Below are 6,000 nucleotides of genomic sequence, written 5' to 3' on the forward strand. Positions count from 1 at the left end.
GCAGTGGTTAACTCAACTGCTAACCGAAAGGTCGGTGGTTTGAACCTACCGGTCGCTCCACAGGAGAAAAGACCTGGTGATCTGCTTCTGTAAAGATTACAGCCTTGGAAACCCTATGGGACAGTTCTACTCTGTCCTATAGGGTCACTGTGAGTCAGAATCGACTTGACAGCAATGGCTTAAGGACAGCCAAAAATCCTCTCATAACTTCTATTGAACATTGTACTGGAGGTTGTAGCCAGGGCAATGAAGTCAGAAACAGAATATGAAATGGTGCAGCCTCTGTGGAAAACAGTTTGATGTTTCCTCAAAGAGTTAAATTATATGATCCAGTAATTCCACTCTGTTACAGATTGAATTGTGTCTCCCAAAAATATGTGTTGTAAATCCTAACATCTATACTTGTGGTTACTAGCCCATTTGGGAATGGGTTGTCTTTGTTACGTTAATGAGACAGGATTAGCGTAAAGTGTGTCTTAAATCAATCTCTTTCCAGGTATAAGAGAGATTAAACCATCAAGTGAAGGAAGCAGAGATGGGGAAGAGAAATATCAAGCCACACGAAGACTGCCCAGGATTAGAAGCTCAGAAGACACAGGACTTGCCTCCAGAGCTGACAGAGAGAGAAACACTTCCCTTAGAGCTGGTGCCCCAAATACAGACTTCTAACCTCCTGAACTGTGAGAAAATACAATTCTGTTTGTTAAAGCCACCCATTTGTGTTGTTATAGCAGCACTAGATAACTAAGACACTCTCCTAGGTGTGTATCAAGGGAATTGAAATCATATGTCTATACAAAAACTGGTACGTGAATGTTCATAGCAGCATTATTCGTAATAGCCAATAAGTGGAAACAACCCAAATGCTCATCAAAGGATGCATGGATAAACAAATTGAAGTATAGCCATACAATAGAATATTATTCTCCCATAAAGAGGAACGAAGTACAGATACATGTTACCTTATGGAAGGACCTTGAAAACATTATGCTAAGTGAAAGAAACCAGACACAATGGCCACATATTATATAATTCCATTTATATGAAAAGTCTAGACTAGGGATATCCATAGACAGAAAGTAGATTAGTTGTTGCCAGGGACTGGACTAAGAAGGGGAATAAGAAGTGACTGTCATTGGGTATGGGGTTTCTTTTTAACGTGATGAAATGTTCTTGAATTACGTAGTGGTAGTGGTTGTACAACCTTGTGAATATAGTAAAAACCTCTGAAGTGTACACTTTAAAATGGTAAATGTTATGATATGTGAATTGTATTTCAACAAAAAATAGAATTAAATTAAATGGGCAACATATATAAAGTTCAGGAAATTTGGTAGGGGCTCAGTGCGTATCGGTTCTCCTTCCCTTCTCTTTCCCTTTACAGGATGGATGGATGGATGGATGGATGGATGGATGGATGGATGGTTGGATGGATGGATGAATTGATGGATGGGTGGATGGATGGAAGGATAGATGGACAGATGGGTGGGTGGATGCATGGATGGATGCATGGATGGATAAACGGGTTGACAGGTGAATAGGAGGATGGATGAACAGATGAATGTGTGAATGGATAGATGAACGGGTGGATGGAGGGTAGATGGTGGATAGATGAATTAGGATTTCTACCCAGTGAAAGAGCACTGTGCATTAGACTAAACCAATCTCATTGCTGTCTAGTTGATTCTGACTCATAGTCACCCTATAGTACAGCGTAGAACTGCCCCATATGGTTTCCAAGGAGCGGCTGGTGGGTTTGAATAGCCAGCCTTTTGGTTAGCAGCCCAGCTCTTAACCACTGTGCCACCAGGGCACTGCACTGTGCAGTAGGAAGATGAAAAAATATAGAAGGTGCAGTGGGGTCCATGCTGAGGCAGAGGAAAAAGGAAATTGATGCGGATGCTGCAGTGGGTCACATCTGTCTGAGGGCTTCTCTTCGACACTCCTTCCCCAGTTTGTCTTCCTCATGACCTGGCTACCCCTCACTCCATAACCCCTTTTCAATAACTCAATGCCCTTGTAACCTCCTGCCCTCCATCAAAGTCTGCTCAAGAGCCATTTATACTACCATGTGAATGACTACCACCAACTTTTCTTCCAGGGACACATGCATTAAGTCTTACCTCTGATTGAGAAAAGGTTTTGAGGAATTCAGCCAACAAGTGAAGCAATTATTTCACCAGAAATGGGGAAGGAGAAGGCCCTTTGCCGAGAGCCACAGAAGTACTGGCACACATGGCCACTTGTCTGTGTCAGGCCAGCCCTGAAGTGACAGCCACGTGCCCAACAACCTCTTTGTGAACACTGAACTTGTGTAAAGGGAATAATACTGTACTGAGCAGATATGATGAAAGCGAAAAGGAACTGTATGAAGAATCATTTTGCAGAATGAGTAATTCATTTGCAAAACTGCTAATTTCTCTCCATTTCCATTTATCTGACTAGACAGTCTTTGTTTTGTAGTTTTGTGCTTTTATTTTTGGTCTACTGTGGACTTTTCTCTTTCAGCTATACTCACAAATATCCACCCATCTACCGGATTCTTTATTAACATGTCCTAAACTGACCTCATAATTTGTCCCTGTCCTGGGCCTGCTCCTTCTTTCCCTTCTCCAACGTGATCAAATTACCATGCTGTCATCGCAGTCAAGAAACTGGCCGTCACTGCACCCTTCAGTCACCCTCCTTCCCAAGGCCAAGTCCTAACCGTTCTTCGTCTTATATTCATTCCAAGCCTCACCATCTCTCCATCTGCTTGTTCCCCCTTGGCCCAGACCTTTGTCATCTCTTCCCTGAGCAGTCCTAAAAGCATCTGGAATCATCTCTCTTTCTCCAGCCTTGTTTCCTTAAACTGAATGTGTCATATCAGGGTTAAAGGTCGCCAACAAAAGACACAGACCACGCACACTCTATTAGTGCATGGGGTGCTTTACTCATGTAGAGAAGAGACAGAGCAAGATCAGCTTCTCTAGTGGGCACTGGTCTACCATGGCCAGCAAGACAATCCCCGCGTATGGTTCAGGAAGCTGTTCTACGTTCACCCTTCTCGTGCCATAGTCGCGAGACTCCGTTCCCTCCCCGCAGGGAACAGATATAGAAGTGAGGCTGGCCAGGCGCCATATGGTGCCCACATGTGTGCAAGAGTCAGAGAAAGTTACTGTGTGCCCAGAACAGGGGAAGCCTTCTCTGATAAGGAGAAGAAACTGAGGCGAGAGAGAGAGACCCAATTCCCAGCCTCCTTATCAGAGAACGCTCTGGGTCCAAGACCTTTACTTAGGCAGCCTGGTTGGGAGGCATGGAGACAGACCATTCCCCCAAGAGAATGTTCTCCAGGTTGCCAAGATGAACTCCACCAATCGGACTCCCACACAAAGACCGCTCCCTAGTGGATAGAGGCGAAACCATCCCTACAGCACAGCCTACCAAGATTTGATCCCTTCCCCTCTCTTCCGCCCCACTGCCCACCAGTACTTCCATCTGCAGTCTGCCCATTGGCAGTAGTAAATCACTCATGGTCTATCTCCCTGCCTGACCCCAGGCCCCATTCTAGCACACCCTACCACCAACACGTCTGTGCCTTGGTGGGACAATTCTTCTCCTGAGATGCTCCCTCTACTTGCCCATGGAAAATCCCTCTTCCTCATTCTTATAAACTGTCTTTAGCCATTACCTGTTTGAGGGGCCCTCGCTGACCCCTTTCCCATGGCGTCGCCAGCCTCTCCCTTCTCTCCTGCTTTTTATTACTGCATTGATTACATGTAGATTCTATGAGGACAGGGACCATTTATTTATAGTTCATTCACTAAATTTGGTTTAGCATCTAATGTGTGCCAGGCAGTCTGTGAGGTGCTGGGGCTACAACAGGGGCACTCAGGCAGACTCATTGCCCTTAAAGAGCTTTATGGGAAGACACACACTTAGCTAATGCCACAAGGTATGGGAAATGTATGTGGTGGGTACGAGCAGGCTTTGGGCACACCTAGCCCACTCTCTGGAAGGCTTTCCAGGGGCAGTGACAGCAAGGTGACGGGGAAGAGGAGGGAAGCGAGGCTGAGGCAGAGAGAACTGCCTGTGCAAAGGCCTAGAGGTAAATGAGAGCAAGGCAGGTTTGAGGCACAGAAAAGGTTCTGTGAAAGGAAACCTCAGCACTAGAGAGGCTGGCAGGGGAGGGGATGGGGAGTCAGGAGAGACACCATAATTCAAAGGCATCAATTCTTCTTTGGACAGCAGAATCATACAATCTATTCTCCAGTGATGAGTGTTATCTTCTCAGTGAGGCCGACCTTGACCACCCTAAGTAAGACCACACCCTCCCACACCACCATAGGCACCACTAGCACTTCTGATCACCCTTACCTGCTTCACTTAAATCTGGTCGATTTATTACACTGAATGTTTATTGTCCACTTCTCTCTACTAGCCTGAAATTGCCACAAAGACAAGATTTTTGTATATCCTGTTCACTGATATATCGCAAGCCCCTAGGACAGTCCTTCCTGGCACAGAGTGGACATTCAGTAAATCTTTGTTAGATGAATAGATGGATGGATGGATGGATGGATGAGGGATGGATGGATGGGTGGATAGGTGGATGGATGGAGAGATGGATCAATGATAACCAAAAATGCTTAGGGGACTTCTGTTTATTCCTAGCCCTGTGAATTTCTAGCTGCAGGACCTTGGGCAAGTTATGTTGTCTTCTTGAGCCTCAGTCTTCTTATCAATAAAATGGAAAGGTCACACTACCTTGAAGGTTTGTCGGTAAATGGGTCATGCACTCCCCCTCCACTCGGTAGAGCCTCCCTCTGCTCCCTCCCCAACCTCTTCCCCTATTTTATTTTTTATTTTCAAAATAGATGTCTAGGCTCATGATAGACATCTAGGAAGTGTTACACCAAAATCAAATCCATTCATTTATTCATTAGGCCAGTCAGTCCACAAACACGTGGCCTGGGAAGGATCCTTAGAAAAAGTAGGAGTTGACCTTTCCTGGAAGGATGAGTAAGTCTCTGAAAGGAAGTGGTGGGCATGCGAGGAATGGGGAACAAAGGGAACATCCGGGCAGATGGGATGGTGTGAGCAAATGCATGGAGAGGGTGCAGAGGGTGTGTCCTGCAGGTCCACTTAAGGAGGAGAGCCAAAAGAGGAAGAACTCATGGCCAGACCCCAGAGAGCAGGCTGCCAGGCTGAAGCATGTGGCTGGCCTTCCTTCCCAACGGAGAGGTAAGCTATGGAGGAGCTGGTTGTGTTTGGGGCAAGGGGGGCTGCCATGGTGGTCTTCCTTTTCAGCAAGCACATGCTGAATGTGTTCTATGGCCTGGATACTAGGGACACAGGGCTGCAGCCAGAGGGATAGTTACATCCCATGAGTTTGCCAGAATCACTCTCCAGTGGAATAGTTGCTGGCCTTGCCTCTTAGGTTAAGGACAAGCACGAGACCCCAACCAACCTGTCCAGCCTCCCTGCCCACCCCCTCCTACTTAATTGTGTTGCTCTGGCAACACTAATCTTATTTCAGTTCCTCATACTTGCCTCCATCCCACATCAGGGACTTTGCACAAGTTGTTCCCTCCAATTGGTAAAGCCTCTCTCTGCTCCCTTCCCAACCCCTTCCCCTATTTTATTCTAAAAATAGACTTTATTAGGAAAGAACAACTAAGAAGAAACTCAGCAAAGATACAGAAGACCTAAAGGGCACAGTCAGCCAACTCGACTTCATAGACACATATAGAACACTCCATCCAACTGCTGCAAAGTATACATTCTTTTCCAATGCACATGGACCGTTCTCCAGAATAGACCACATCTTAGACCACAGAGCAATCATAAACAAGATCCAAAATGCTGAGATAATTCAAAGTATCTTCTCTGACAACAATGCCATCAAGGTAGAAATTAACAATAGAAAGAGCAAGGAAAAAAAATCAATTACATGGAAACTGAATAATACCCTGCTTACACATCCCTGGGTAATAGAAGAAATCAGAGATGGAATCAAAA

General features: G+C 45.6%; 1 protein-coding gene across 1 annotated transcript in view; it reads right to left on the minus strand.

The window, feature by feature from the left end:
* The window catches only part of SERPINA12 (serpin family A member 12), a 32,705-nt gene that overhangs the window by 355 nt on the left and 26,350 nt on the right, over positions 1-6,000 (minus strand).

This window comes from Trichechus manatus, unplaced genomic scaffold (genome assembly GCF_000243295.1).
Source record: "Trichechus manatus latirostris isolate Lorelei unplaced genomic scaffold, TriManLat1.0 scaffold00045, whole genome shotgun sequence".
Classification (NCBI taxonomy): Eukaryota; Metazoa; Chordata; class Mammalia; order Sirenia; family Trichechidae; genus Trichechus; species Trichechus manatus.